At 39.8% G+C, this 17,010-nt stretch overlaps 1 pseudogene; it reads right to left on the reverse strand.

The window, feature by feature from the left end:
• Positions 1 to 9,702: 9,702 nt before the first annotated feature.
• On the reverse strand, positions 9,703 to 11,080 carry LOC120805045 (annotated as a pseudogene).
• Between the last annotated feature and the right edge of the window lie 5,930 nt (positions 11,081 to 17,010).

Below are 17,010 nucleotides of genomic sequence, written 5' to 3' on the forward strand. Positions count from 1 at the left end.
ACAAGTTGGTCAAGTACGTCTGAGGCGCTGTCTGAATATGACATGAGTGAATTTTCCAGTTGGGTGGATGTGATTATTGAACTGACCAGTGGACACTTCCAACATTGTGCTAATATAGAAGTTGGGCCTTTGTTAAATGTTGCATGCTGGCCAGTCACGTTATTCATTCTGACCAGATGGATGCTCCTGTCTGACCACACTGACTGGTTAAAGTCTGGATATTTTCGCATATATAATGCACTTAATAATTTAGTTTTTTTTTTTGTAAGTAATAATTCAGGAGCATTTTTGCCCCACTGATACTGGGCCATCATCATTCTGTCTGATATTTAACTCTTTGGTCCCATGTGTGATATTTTCACAACTAGCCTTCATGAAATTTAGTATGAATACTTAGAGATCCAAGAGTATTAAGTCTAGTGCCATGACCCTTCATCTTTTTTTTCGTGCCACTGTGAAGTCAAACCTTCCCCTTAACAAATACAGTGGTCTATGATAATCTTTATTAAACAAGACTAGGTCAAAACATAGTATGTGGTTGTATCACCCTTTATCTGTTTTTTTCTCTCCTACTCTTTGTGCTCACATATACAGTAATTTAATACAGCTGAATTCCTAATAAAGCTGTTCTCATCTACCTGTTTTTCTGTTTCTGTTGTCAGACAATGGAGCAAGTATAAAATAGTGACTGAAACGTGACCTGTTAGGACGACATGTTAACCAGGAGTCATTTCCAAACCAATTCCAAGCTGCTGCTCTGCTCTGCTGCTAAAATCCTGATTTTATAACTAACATTGTCTGACAGAATCACTGGACACATAAGTTTAGAGACAACGGCTGTCTGTGATTTCAGCTATTTTTACTTATAATATGATAACTCAGAGGGAAAGTTAGAAGCTCATTCTCATCTGTGCCAGCTGCCATGTGATCAATTGAAAGAAATTCAAAGAGAGCTGTTCCTGCAGAAGGAAAGCCCGACTTTGCTCACGAGGGCAATATTAGCATCTCTCTTCTATGGAAAGTAGCTCAGGTTTGTCCAAGGAGTCCCTAGAGTTGTCACTTGGTGCTTTTCTGAAAGAAAGTCATTAAAAGGGTCTGGTAAATCTAGCAACAAAGGCGCTTAGTTGGCAACACTGCCTGTAAATGCCCCTTGATGATGCAGTAGATGCAGTTTGCACCAATTCATTTTGAAAGAGCACTGACCAATGGTGTAATGTCAGCACTTAGTCACTTGGCATATGGCTGACCAGTGGTGCAACTACATCACTCAGTCAGTCAGTCATGGACATTTATAGGGCTGGCCCTGCTGTTGCGGTTCAGCCAAAAATAGCGACTGAATGACGCTTTGGAGCTGTGGAGAAGAGGAAAAAAACATCACACATCCCAACCAAGTCCGGGAATCATCAGGAAATATGGTGACTGGTCAAGGATAGAAGGAAGCTGAAGAAGCAGTGGATGAATGCCTCAGAGGAGGAGAAGGAGGGATAAACCTGCTGCAGGTGGAAATCAAGAACCGGCTATCAGTTTTGAGGGGAGCTGAGAATCTCAGAGAGAGGCACATGAAAAAGGATCAGGCAAGATCATACTTCTTCAAAGACCCCCTTCAAGTTTGTAGAGAGTCTGTTCACAGAGGAGACTCACAACATCAAGGAAAGATCTTGAAGCTCACCTCAAAATATGTACACTGACAGCTGCCAGGGCAGACATATCACCCTTCATCTCACATGCTGCCATCAATTTCCCCAGAACATCAGCTAGATGTCAGCCCTCCCAAGTGGAGTGAAGTGGTAAGAACTGTATGTCAGGCAAGAGCTGAGTTCCATACAGGCTTTATAAGAATGCCCCAGTTGTGCTGTGCTTTCTGTGGAGACTGATGAAGGTGGTGTGGTGGAAACAAGCAATACCAACAGCTTAGCGGCGGGCAGGAGGCATCCTAATCCCAAAGGAAAAGGACTCTGCTGAGATCAGCCAGTTTCACCATATCAGCCTATTGAACGTTGAAGGCAAAATCTTCTTCAGCAAAGTGGCTGACTGTCTATCTGGCTGGCTGTCTATCTAGAAAAGAACAGATACATTGACACATCAGTACAGAAAGCAGGGATCCCAGGCTTTCCGGGGTGTTTTGAGACATGATATGGCATCATATCCAAACCGCTAAAAGGAATGGAAGAGATCTCCACGTTGTGTTCTTGGATCTCACCGATGCCTTTGGCTCGGTTCCTCACAATCTCCTTTGGATTGCATTTAACTTCTTCATTGTCCCAGAGGCTATCACCGCCCTTGTCAAATCCTACTTCCAGGACATACAGCTATGCCTGACAACAGAGGAGTACACCACAGCATTGCAAAATTTGGAGGCAGGCATCATGGCAGGCTGAACCATCTCCCTGCTAGCCTTCACCATGGCCATGGAGGCCATCATCCGAGCCTCTTGGTGAGTGGTAGGAGGAGAGCAGCTTAAAACCGTTCTGCGGCTCCCTCCCATCAGGGCATACATGGATGATACGACCACACTCACCACAACCATGGCATGCAATAAGTGATGGCTGAGAAAGATGTTGGAGAACATTGAATGGGCCCAAATGAAGATAAAGCCAAGCAAGTCCAGGAGCATATCAATTGTGCAGCTTTGATAGCAAAACTTCTACATTGGCAAGGAACCCAAACCAACAGTGACAGAGAGGGAAGTCAAAAGTCTGGGACACTGGTTTGACGCAACCCTCAAGGACACAGAGCAAGTGGACTAGCTTAGACAGGACACCATCAGCGGCTCGGAGAATATCAACAAGCCCTTGCTCCCTGGCAGGTTGAAAGTCTGGTGCCTTCAATTCTCTTACCTCGAATGATGTGGCCACTGACTTCGATCTCAAAGGTTGACAAACTGGAAAGGTTTGATCAGCTCATTTGCTAAAAAGTGGCTAGGTCTCCCCAGGTGCTTTAACAACATTGTGCTTTACAGAAAAGGCATCCTGGAACTTCCTGTGTCCAGCCTTGCAGAGGAGTACAAATGTGCCAAGGTAAGGTTTTAAATGACACTGACAGAATCCTGTGACCCATGTGTAGCCCAAACAGCTCCTATCCTTGCAACTGGAAGGAAATGGACCCTGTCTAAAGCTACATAGCAGGGAAAGACAGCCCTTAAGCATCGGGACATTGTTGGCCATGTTCAGTAAGAGAGAGGAGGATTTGGCCTTGGAGAGAGCAGACCATCCTGGCAGAAGGCAACTACAGCTCAGTGCAGAGGGCTTGTGGTTGATGAAGTGCGCCAGCAAGAGCAGGCAATGAGGTACGCAAAAGCTGTCTCTCAAGCACAGTCTAGTGATTGGGGTGGCTGTGGCTCAGGAGGTAGAGGGGCTCGTCCACTAACCGTGGTTCAATCCCTGGTGCCTCCAGTCTGCATGTTGAAGTGTCCTTGGGCAAGACACTGAACCCCAAACTGCCTCCGATGTATGTGTGTGTGTGTGTGTGTGTGTGTGTGTGTGTGTGTGTGTGTGTGTGTGTAGAAAGTTCTGTTTGTATAGAAAAGCGTTGCGTGATGTATGTGGCAGTAGTGTAAAGCACTTTGAATGGTCAGTAAGACTAGAAAAGCGCCATATAAGTGCAGTCCCTTTACCACAGCTAGGACAGTAGATGAGATTGCTGCAAGACTAGCTAACTGACACAAGGTTGTTACAGCCTAGCAGCTACACTGTAGACCAGACGGACATCCAACAATGCCCTACCTCTTTCACCACTCCATTCTGCACTCGTAAGTGAGTTTATCCGTGAAGGTCTGAAACAAACTAAGGTATGCCCAATGAAACCATACACCGGGCAGCTAGGAGAGGCACGTGACTGAAGGTTATTGGACAACCTGAATCAGAGGCTATGCTTTCCAACTGAGATTGCCCCTACCTCCCCTTGCTACCTCAGACCAGACCTTGTGTTTTGGTCCTCCTCACTTCGCACTGTCTATATCATAGAGCTTACTTTGCCCTGGGAGGATGCAGTGGAAGAGGTCTATGAACACAAGTCCCTTAGTTAGTTAAGTAGTGTGAAGTGTAATGGCATTGTAGCCTCACAGTCTCGACTACAGCCTTGCTGGCAGGAAGTTAGACTTTACCTCGTAATTCTTCATAAGAATTAATTAATTATTCGGTATTTATTTTTCTTTAGAGGGAAATGAATTCAAAGGCATAAAATGTCCCAGAGATCCCTAGGACTTACATTCATATTGGACTATTCTGGACCTCATGATATATTCGGTGGCTTCATGCAAGAAGCAGGAGTTTGCATCCTGTCAAAGGAAATTAATCAATAATTGTTTTTTAAAATCACAACATTGATTACATTTAATAGTATTGTATACTGTTACAAAATATAGTCTGGCAGTGGTATCAGTCTCTGAGGGTTGGTGTGTGCAGCTCTCATTATTACAGATAGAATCTATATACAGTATGCTTTGCAGAGACACACAGGGCCTGTCTGTCAGGCCTTTCAAGCAGCTAACAGGCAGTGATTAATCACAGGAGAAGTCTGCCTGTCACAACTGATGCAGCGGTGGGACGTGTCGCTGTTGGTTGCTGGTCTTTGTCCAGGACTAATCTCTGTGCAACATCAACTTCAAAGTAATGGCAGCGCTCCCAGTGCACTGATGCCCACAGGCAACATCTCTGCTCTGCCTCCATCCCATAAATCCAGGATCTGGTTGCACTGACAGGTTGTTATTAATCTGAGTAGCTTGTCTGATATCTCTATGGATGACATCAAGACTTACACTGGGTAAAACAGGGATCACACAGTGTATCTCTGCGGTATTCTGTTACATATGTACGTGTAGATAAAGATTCTGCTTATACAAAAAAGAGAGTTTTTACATCGGTGATAACAGTAGAGTAAAGTGGCATAATGACAGGTTGTAGCCAAATGTTTCACCACCTCAGTAGTAATGATTCTGATAATAAAACTATGTGCTTTTTCAAATTAAAAGTTTAAAATTTAATACAACTGGAGATTCACGTCACTTGAATACATTTCCACACAACACATGTTGCCTTGCGGAAACGTCTTCAAAATATGTGCCTATGAAGTAGTAGTGAAGTAGCACATTCATGAACCACACTAGAATTGCAGGGAGGTGGTCAGGATGGATGGTAAGTGTATAACATGCAGGACTTTGGCACCAGAGACTGGGGTTCACTTGCAAGTTTAGGGAAAGATGGTGGTTTTGGTTCAATGGAAATAATCAGGTTGTGTTTGAAGTCCTGTGATCTTTTCCAAACCTTAACCAAGTGCTGTGAGTGTCTAAACAGAACCATAAAACAGTTTAATAATGCTGAAGTCATTACCAGTAGATATTGTACTGCAAGATCAAATATTTTGGCAGAAAACATATGAAAGATGTTGTTTGTGAACATTTTACTGATGTGTATGTGTATTTATAGATATAAATATACACACCAGATACATTAACAGAAAACATTGATAAAAAACGTAATCCGATTGGTATCATGTTTTCCTCAAATTGCTGTGGAGTATAAATTTTCTATAAACACAATTTTGGATTTTGTTAATGACTTTTCCATCCATGTAATGAATTAGCTTGACTTGATATCAGATTGGTGGATCGACCAAAAACACACAATTTTCTCTTTTTATTTTATGACAAGTTCCCAAGTACTTTTCCAGAATATCTACTATATCACTATATATATATATATATATATATATATATATATATATAAATAATATTACATATACTAATGATAAGTGATTTTATTTATATGTTCCCCTCCTAACAGCAACAGAATAACAGTTTTTATTACCCTCGATCATTCAGGATTTTTTGCTTTTTAGAAGGCCTCTTTTTTTCAGTTTACACCCTGTGGCAAAAAATACTCTCATACAAAAACATAAACAATGTGGTCTTAATCCTATGGTGAGTAGACCCATGAAAGCAAATAAGTCACTACCCACTGTGACCCTGGCTTTGAGGTTTTGTCAACTGGCCCCTTGCCATATGGGTGCGCGCGTGTGTGTATGTGTGTGTATGAGTCTACATGTCTGTGCACAGTCTTGTTCTACAAGCAGCTGGTCAACCCCCCCATCCCCCAATCCCCCAACCCCCCACTGAACCCCCCCTTCCCCCACTGCTGTTCAGCTTGAGAGGTCGCCCTGTGCTGTTAAATGGCAGAGCTGCTGGTGGATTAGCAGCCATAGATGAAGAGAGAAAGTGTGGATATATTTATCCCCTGCTCATAGCAAGCTGCAGGGAAAGCTCTTCAAAACTAACCCCAATCCTTCAGATCTCAGATGGCTCAATGAGGACCAGTTTAGGCATGAGAAATTTTCACACAATCAAAAACCCAATTTCAATTTTTTTCTCAGCAGGGGGACACATACAAGAACTATTTATTTGACCTAAATTTACCTTTTGTGTTTTTTAAATATTCAATACTATTTGAGGAGCCTGCTTAAACCACTGTCATACCATCATGTGTGATAATCCTCACAGCATTTCATAAGCAAAATAAATTTCTCATGATAAACAAAATTTCTTGCAACATTCTCTAGCTGCCATCACCACTAAGGATAAATATTTTTTTTGTTAGTCAGTAAAACTATAAAACTACTACCAAACAAGGTTGCTGACTGTGTTGTCATTGTCCAGAATACGCTTAGTCCCAGTGCAAGAGCTTTGAATTAATATTATATTAATATTATTACTTTTTCTTTTTAATGTTTAACTGTAACATGAAATTGTGGAGTGTCATGTTTCATATGTGCAGTAAGTAGCCTTTTCCTTTTGTTTCCTCAGAGAGTGTCAGAAAGACATATTTAAGACCGATTGTTACTTTATTACTTATCGTACAGTAGTATTGTTGTACTGTACAACACTATTGTTTACTGATGTTAATGGGTTATGATAAAGCTTCATGTGATATATGTTTGACATGTATATTGTGATTCAGAATGTTAGTGACTTTTTTGTCTATTCTAAAAAATGCATTTCAATGGCTATAATAGCAGGGAAAGGGGTGTGGATGGGAGGTGAGATTGGGTGTAGTGGGTGGAAAGGGGATTGTGTGACAGTAGATCAGTGTAATTCCTCTCCGGCAGATGCAGGCCAGATTGAGCTGGAAGGATAAAGATGTTACCCAAGAGCACCGGCTAAGGCCTAAACAACAAATGGGTGCCTGTTGTGTGTGTGTGTGTGTGTGTGTGTGTGTGTGTGTGTGTGTGTGTGTGTGTGTGTGTGTGTGTGTGTGTGAGGGGAGACAGAGATAGAGAGATTTTGTCCTACTGTGTACTGACTGCATTACCAGCAGGCCACTTTAACTAGGTCCTACTTAAATCTACTGGGGCTTCTTATAACTGCTCAAGATCTGTCATCTGTAATATGCTGTTCAATGAGCATGGTGCAGAAAGAACACACGCACATTATTGTGTGTGTGACTATTATTAATATTTATTTAAATAATAATTTATTTATTTATTCAATAGAACAAATATGTTGTTCATGTCTGCCATCAGGTCAAACATCTCAGCTGACACATGAAATAATACTTATATGGGCTCAGAGGTTGATAGACTTCATCTGGAGGCATCCCAAATTATGTACTCATGGTGTGTTGGGACAGAGGCCCATAATCTCTGTAGCTGTAAACTCTGAAGTGAAACAATATAGAATTAACTTGATGACTTGAATATTAACTTGATAAAATCTAAAAGTACTATTTTTTTTGGATAAAACAACATGTTAATTGACTGAAATGATTGTCCTACATATATCAATCAATAGATTAGTGATGTCATTGGCCACCTTCTTACATCATCCAGACCTGATGTCCACTGGGACGGACATTCAAAAATGCAAAAATCCTGCTATCTCCATATTGGGGACATCTTCTAAATAAATCTTTACTATGATGGATTTAGTCTGTTTATATTTCATATTATTTAAGACAGTGAGGTATGCATGTATTTAAATAATATTTAAAAGGTGAATTGTTTCTTACTCTACTTCCTGTTTCTCTGTCTGCCATGCTAGTTTTCTGTCATTCCTTATACTTTGACAACTATATGTCACAATACAATCTACTTATTTTAAAACAGTTCATTAATATTAGCCAATTGCCACTGGCTAATATTAACAAGGAAGGGTTTTAAACTTTTTTATTTGACAAAAACTTTAATGTTTTTTTAACAACTTTTAAGAGGTGTTGATGACATTTTATTTTGACAGTTTATTAATTTAATGTAACAATACATAATATGTTTTACATACCATCATTTTAGCTTTAAAATTTTCAATCAAGATCTTTAACTTTAACTTATCTTTTTAGCCTTAACCTGTTTATCTAACATATTAACATTAACTCTCTTTTGTATAGGATTTCTATGCTTCTAAACAATGTGAATCTTAGAGTAGACCTACCTGAAAATGAACATAATATTGCAGTGAGACACAATGCTCAATAGTGCAGGCTACTTTCTGATGGAGAGGAGAGCAATCTCCTAAATGCACTCAGCTTTATTTGGTTACAGGCGATGTAGCTGTGCTTGATATGAATTAGATTTCTAACTGTGAAGAAGTAGAAATCAGTGTAAAAGCTACCAGCTTCAGCCAATGAACTTGCACTGTGGCTGCCAAACATCTGGAAGTTTTTGCCATAGGACCACCCCAAAGCTTTTCCCAATATGAAACTGCACAATCCCCATGAAAAGAAAACGTACAATACTCATAATAAAAGAGGACTAAATCCAGAGAGGAGATAAAATAAGACAACATCTATACAAAGTGAATCTGGCATCTGCTGGAAGGCTTGATGCTTGCTGGGAGTGAAAGGAGATTATGTTAAAGCCTAAATGAGGCTTTTACATTTTTTTCAAATCCTGCAGGCATAATCTAATCTTATCCGTCTCAATCCAATTTTTAATGCTGGCTACACATTGGATTAAAGTAGTGCAGTTTGCTTTGTAGGCCATTTGACAGTGGAGCAGCATCTGTTGCTGATGGCTGGAAGATGTACAGGTTAAAGTGGGAGAGATCAGGAACAGAGGGGGGTCAAGCTGGGTTTGATGTTTACAGTAGCAGATCTGCAGGATTCATAGGCATGGAGCAGAAATTATTACAAATATTTATGTTGTGTGTTAAAATCTTTAACATCAAAAGTGTTTCATTCTTTCCAACTTCGCTGTTTCTACATGTTTCTATCACAGCTTTTAAAATAAATGTATATATTTTACTTGGCGTTGGTGGTGTTTTACAGGTCTGAAACCAGGTGTTGATAGTCCTAGTTAGGCATGTGTTTACCTTCAACACTGGCATCCCAAGTTCAAAACAAAACTAATATGGCAATTTTTGGAGTGCTTGTAACAAAATATGTGATTATTTTAATGGGTAGGTTAATATTTTTGACCATGTTTCATTTGTCTGAATATAAAACTGCCCTGGTCTACTATCTATTATTTACACACTGTCAAGTGACAAAAATATTTCCCAATAGTTTTTTAAAGCTATAATAGAATATACTTAATCATCTAAATTGGAGTAATAACCTGATCCATGAGTTTGACTTCTAAAACTAGTGTTTGTCAGAATATAAATTAATCTTAACTCAAAACTCTAGTCTTTGATTAAATTTAATCTTATATTGCATTTATGTCATCTTAGATTCATCATAAAAGAGCAGGCAGCAAAGAGGGGGGGCATACGTTCTGTCACTGACACCGCAGAGAATTCCACCAGGTGGGTTTGGATAAAGACAGCAGACCCGTGGCTTGTTCCTGCTGGGATGAAAGCCTGGACTTGATCAAGCCCAGCTGGGTCCCCTGGGCGAGGGGGTCTGATGTTGAAAGACCTGAGACCCCCTATGACCCCAGGAACATGACCTAGTACATCCGAGAGATGTATCTTGCAACGCAATATAAATATGACCTGCTAAATTCTCATAGGAAGAAATATAAGAAAATAAAAGAATAACATTTTTACATAACATATTTTTCATTCATGGACAAGCAAGTTTTCCATTTAATGGAATCAGTCAGAATGGAAGTGTGAGGGATGAAACTGTAACTAAATCAGACTGATATAATTCCTAGTGATTTGTAAAATCCTAGGTATTAAGATACCTCAAGTAATAGACTTTGTTTCTATAAATTAGCCTTTATATATGGAGGCCGCTTTGAGTAATGACTTGGGACTTGGGGTACTAGGTCATCTTTTCCAGGTCAGATTTCTTCGGAACAGATGGCTGCGCTCCTAACTGCAGAGCTTTGCTGCGTATATTATATGACATTAAAGCTAAACTGATATTAATCAGGAAACCTTGTCATAATTCACATTTGGTGCAAAAGGAGCAGGGCAAAATATCCACCATCCCACAATATGAGACAGAATGAACTGCTGATAGAGATGGTGTACATATTGTATATACAGTACATAATATTTTCCTAGCTGCTAAATCTCACCAATTGTGGGGCTCAATATCATTGACTTGAGGATGGTACAGACCACCTCTTGGACTCATCAAATTCGAAAGGGATGTGAACAACAATCTTACTGTATTTAGGTTTATCTTTAGCCAGCAGTTTCAACTAGGATTCTAGATCAATTCTAGATCAGGAATACATTTTCTATGGTCACTGGTGTCGCTACCTTCATGTTTCTCAAAATAGAGCTGCCAATAACCAGAGCTGGTTTCTAACAGGTGTGTTGCTGACTGGGGAGTGTCTGTTTGAAACGTCAACTTGTTGCTGGTGAACCTTGGGCCTCTGCTTAGGGCTAGGCTTCTTGTTACTGAACGTCACCAAGCCGCTCTGGCTTCCCAGCTCCTGAGCACCTAGGGGAAGCTGGGAAGCCAGGAAAAGTATAAGCTAAGCTGGGTCGGCTTGCAGCGGCTATTGGGGGCTGGCTCAGAACAGCAGCTAAAGATTTGGTTTCCAAATTCCATTCCAATTAACTGAACCTCACTTCCATCACTTAAAATAAACATTTATTACATGTACCATTATCAATACAGGAGGCAGAGTTTTAACTAAACACAAGACACACCGAGCAAAAGAGAGCAGTGCTCAGAGACCCACCACAAGGAGGCATCCGACAGGTATACAACTGGCTAAAAAAAAATCTAGGAAGCAATGCCTGGGGACCATAAATATCCAGTCTATATTACATGGCAATCTGACCAGTAGGTGTCTGGGTTGCTTGCTATGGACATTGTTGAATGAACAGACAAATAGATGGATTTAGATAATTTGTTCAATTACCAGTCTTGGAAAAAGAAAGCCCATTTGTTTTTATGTGATGTTGGTGTGTAATTGGTGAAATTGGTGTAATTGGTGAAACTGCTGATGTATTAAAATTCACTGTTCGGTAAGTTGGGGGGAACTTTGGGGGAACACTACCCCCCAGTCCCTGACCATTACAGACAAAAAATGCATGTACCATTTGAGCACAACAAAAGAGCTCTCCTTTCCCACACACTGTTTAATCCAAATTTTGGCTATTTAAAAGGGTAGCCCCACCACTGAAATGTTATCATAGTAGAAATATGCTATCATTCCCAACATTAACGCTATGAAGTTGTCCATGGAAAATTGGTAATAAACTCGTTATTTAATGATCTGAACACACTGTACGTCAGATTTACATGAAACAATACATGATAACAGTTGAAACAGCCCATAGGCTTACAAAAACAATTATGACACACCTTATAAACCAATTTATTCACTACTGTTAATTACCCACCATCGTTTTTTCGGTAACCGCAGTCAATCTTTCAAATTTAAATGCATAAAACAGGTACTGGTTGTGTTATATATGCCCATACACTTCCCACAGTTCGTACAGTCGTATTATAGAGCAAAATAGGCATGCAATGAATGAATGAATGAATGAATGAATGAAACCCCCTGTAATAACCTTTTCTTTACCGCACAATAAAACCATGACTGCATGGAGACTAAATACAGTATAACATCCAACAGTCTCTGTAGTAGTGGTTTGTTAATTTCAGGGGTTTTTGCTTTCTGCTGTCAATTCCAGAACATTGTAGGACAGAAGGCTGCAGGTTATTCCATTTCAATGCCCACTGTTTCTCTCATGCTCTGGAAATTTTTCATAAAGCTTTTGCCATTTCATATTGACAATTTTCATCCAATCTATGGAATTCAGTGCACTTCATGACCTTTTCTCTAGTTCAACAGTTTAACAGCAAGCATGGTAAGCAAAAAAAAGCTTTTTTAGAGATGCTATATATTACCCAGTCCCTATCAATTTCTTCACAGCCATTGGGGTATTTATAATACGTCAGGTAACTTGGGAATGCTCTGCCTTCTGCATCTTTTGGTATTTCTTTTGTGATCTCTCTGAAAGGCACTATCTTGGCCATGACACATACCAGATTCACCCTGTCCGAATCTTTGTCATTTTCATTTTATCCGGCCATCATGTAAGATAACCAAAAATTAGTCTCCTATTCCTATTTCGCTTGTGCTCGCATCATCCACCTGCTGCTTTCTCTGACACCTTGGTGGGCACTATGACTCCCATCCTCTCCTCTCCAGCACAGTTAGCCTCTCCTGCCATACTCTTATCTGCAGGCTGGATCTTTCCTCCTCTCTGTTTCTACTCTCTGATGCGCCTACTTCCATACCTAGACTCATCTGTGTCTGTCAGAAGATGCATTGTGTTAGGCTTTTATACAAGCTAATAACTGGACGTTAAAGTAAAAAGATGGTAACTATTAGAGGCTGTGTTTGCCAGATGTTTAAGTTAGCTAAATCAATGTCTCACCTTGTTCTTGATTAATACCCCCCATCCCCATTGCAGGTGGGGTTGTGCTTGTTGCAGCTGCATCTTCCACTTCAGTATCTTTTTTCAAATACCTTGCCATAAAGTTCCTTGCACTCTGCTATCATTTTCTTTTTTTTGTTTTTCTCTTCTTTTCTGAGCAACTGACTGTCGACGACTGGCCATTTTGAAAAGTTACTGGAAAGGGGAGGGGCTGCCTAGATGTTATATTTTGACCTTGTGGTAGTGTGAGAGACCAAACCCTTTTTCACATTATAGGGAGGAAAATTAAAATTCTATTCGACCACTGTGTCAAGGAAAATTAGGAAGATAAAAAATATCAAGCTTTTGTGAATCACAAATACTATATAAAGTTTTCATAAATATGTATTTTTGACAAATGATTCCGGCAGATTATTTAAAGGTTAGAGGGCCCTTTTGGGCCCTAGCTTGACCAAGGGCCCAGGACAACTTTCCTCGGATATCTGCGGCCCTGTTTGGTAATTTGAGGATGTGAGTGCTATAAAAAATATGTAACTTTAAATAATATTATCAAAGAGGCACCAAGAGGATCCAACATTTTAATGCAGTGTTCTTTTAAATGACAGAATTATTAATTCTGGAATTCATTTTTATCAGCACTGGTCATTGTTTTGCCTCTTTGCCTCTGAAAATTAGAGATGAGCTCACAGATCTCTTTTCATTTCCTACACCATCACTTGGTGTGAATGAATTATAGCCACATGTTCATTCAGGGTGTCCTCCAGTCTGTACAGTAGTAATAAACTCGTTTTGCTATCTGACCTGTCCACGTGGCGTTAAATACCCTGGTCCCATTGGTGTCGAAGCCTGGAAAAGCTCATTCTCAATGGTCTGGTCATCTGTTTGACTAATGATACGGGGACATGATGGCAGATAGTGAGAGTGAACAAATATTTGACAGAGGACAAGCAGATGTTTGTCAGGATGCCATTAAGCCAGCAGGTTGCATAGCACCTTCAAGTAAATGCTTCATTTAGACCTCTCTGACAACAATCCCAAAACTCAGCCATTACTTGTTCAAATATGACAGAAATGTGTAAAAGATGTCAGGAGATATGCATTAAAGGTAAAAAAAAAAAAAAGCAAGAGCATCAGGCGGACTCTGGTCATTTCAACCCATTGTGTACATGGTAGACAGTCAGATTTGCATGTCTTAAGTCAAATAAGGTAATGACAAGGTTATGGACTGGGACATTTTGGCAGTCCCTCCTCCCCTCAAAATCGGAAAATAGTGCTTGCTGATGGTGTCAATATTACACCCCAAGAGTGACAAAATGAAGACCATAAGTGTATTAAAAATGATTCCAACACTGTTTTGTTTCTACATAAACACAAACTGTATGTACCAGCTGATAGCAGCTCAGGTAACAATAATGTCGATGGCAATGAAAGAATTCAAAGTATTCTGACTGGAACAGCACTGTGTTTAAAAAAAAAAAAGAAAACAACAACGACAACAACAAAAACACATGGGTGTGGGCATGTTGTTTTGGTTACAGGTGAGACAATAAAAAACAAGTTGAGCTGGAGGTGGTGGTGAACCGCAGGCTTCTGCTTAGGGCTATGCTTGTTACCGACAGTCACAAGCCGCTCTGGCTTCCTAGCTCCCCCCTGCAGCTCCTAAGCAGCCCGGGGGGCAGGTAGTAGGTGATAAGCTGGGAAGAGTAGGAGTAGGAGCTCTGAAGAGTATGAGTTAAGCTGGGTTGGCTTGCACCTGCTACCGGGGGCTGGCTAACTACCGTGGTTAACGATTTGGTTTCCATGGTCTGGAGCCGTGCTTCCAATTCACTGAGCCTCACCTCCATCACTGCAAATAAACTACATTTATTACATGTGCCATTATCGCTAAAGGAGGCAGAGTTTTAACTGAAAATAAGACACACTGAGCAAGAGAGAGCAGGAGATTGAGAAGGAGAGAGCGAAACTAACTGCTAAGCTCAAGTAACTGGAAGATCTAAACAGCGTGTAAGAAGGAGAGAGCTAAGAGTGCTTAAGCAGAACTAATGTATGTTTAAATGTACAGCAGGTAAATAGTCACTCTAATGAAGAAAATTGCTGAATTTACTGGGCAGAGGCAGAGCAGGAAAACTCGCTACCAGTCAAACAAACAATGGCAAACGGAAATGACACAATACGCTTACCTCAGCATGTCACAATACCAACTTGGGAGAGACTCTGTGCTGCAGTTTAGTTAAATTACACAACTAAAAATGACATAGTGCCCAGTGTTACTTAGAGTTAATAATTGTTTTGCATTTTGATTGAAATACTGTTATCATACTGTTATAATCTCCAGGTCATTTCTGATTTCTGCCACTGTCATGATATACAACATACATACAATTTAAGTTTTGTTTATGTACTGTACAGGTGGCATCAACACAATTATCGCAATAAGTTCAGTAAAAAAAGTTCTCGATTTCATATGTTATCAGCATTATGTAGTCTGCAGCTTCATATTTTGGGAGGACAATAATGCATATTGTTTTTCTTCCACTTAATACCCACATATAATGTTTGTGTACCTAAAAGGTGTGCGACAATTCGAAATCCTCGATACATTTAGAGTTCCAGATCCATTATATACAGAGGGAAAAAAACATTAAAAACATCCTAGCAGTAGTTCAATTATTGACTGCCACTTTGTTATGCAAGATTGACACTATTCCTTATCTGTGGTTATTATAAGGTAGGTATATGTCATATACCTGTGTAACTGCACCACTAGACCTCTGGTGGCTTCAGTAGAGTGGAGTTATTTCTGAATTGTAAAAAAGAGCGGTGCAAAATGTTATGTGTCTAATGTGCTAATTATCCATGCTGGTGCATGCAGTGCCATTGCATGCCATGATGAGACCAAACTGGCACACTGAGAAGACGTCCGCTTCTGCCACACTAAATTAGTGGTTGGCTGGTACTTAAGCGTCATTGCCTTTGTTTTGAGCACAAGAGTCTTTAGTCAATTACAACATCTTTACAGTATGCTGCCATTCATCAAATATATGTGTGTGTATACATATATATATACATCATATATCATTTGTTATGGTATGAGATAAGAATTAAATACAGCACACAGTGAATGACTGAATGAAATGCCTATCACAGGATCTTGTGATTGTTTCTTTATCAAAACCCTACCACCGACAAATAAAGACAATGGTAAGCCTTTGAAAATTGAGTTTTTGTCTTTCTCTCACTGAGCTGTATTCCCTCTAAACTCACAAATGGCTGACCTTTGAAAATTGCTGTGCTTAAGCCTTTGCTTTTTAGCCTGCTGTAAATGTCACATGATGTTATTGGGCTCTGGCAGCACAGGATCATTAATCTTTCCTATGCAGGCTTGATGAGGGAAGTAAGGTGGGTAGAGCAGCTATATCACTAAGGAGGAACATCAGAGCAGAAGTGTAAACATCATTTGGACACTGCAGTTTTTCTGCTCAGATGGGTTTGATGTTGATGAAAAGAGACCTTCTTTTCAAAGTTCAGTGATGCACAGTGTTTGATCGATGCTGCTAGAAGGGTTTGTAGTTATTCCACCACTGGAAGTGTTGTAAAAGGTGGAGTCATTCTCTTCGACAAAAGTATATAACAAAGTTGTCTTCTATGCTCCACTTTTCCACTCCAGCACATAATAAGGCTGGTAATGAATAGCAGAAGGCAGGGAGAACCTTCAGTTGTACAGCATGTCAGCTTTGATTTACCATTTTTAAAGTAAACTGTAGGGCTGGAATCATAGAACATTTTGAGAAATCAACTAAATTGCAGCAAATCAATAGTTAGTGTGACTGCTAGTTAATGTGACACCAACTCACATTGTCTTGTTACTTACATAGTTTTTGCTTATTAATATTCTTCTGTGCTTTATTTGCTCACCTATAACTCAAATGTAGTATATCCTTCAAATACCACAGACATCCATTGTATATCCCAGCCACTGTGTACAAATAAAAACTTCCATTCATATTTAAAAATACAATAAAAAAGCTCATTATGATGACATTTACAGTTCATGACTTAAGTTTATAAGGTCCATTAAAGCTTATGGATGCCAATTCAGTCCCACTGTATTTTTTAACTAAGCACCTGTACACATAACAAACTATTCAAATTTCAAAATGCTCTATGTTGTACACTAAATAACTGTTAATATGTTAATTATGATGACAGGTACAGTTTATGAGCTATAT

Source organism: Xiphias gladius, chromosome 19 (assembly GCF_016859285.1).
Source record: "Xiphias gladius isolate SHS-SW01 ecotype Sanya breed wild chromosome 19, ASM1685928v1, whole genome shotgun sequence".
Lineage (NCBI taxonomy): Eukaryota > Metazoa > Chordata > Actinopteri > Istiophoriformes > Xiphiidae > Xiphias > Xiphias gladius.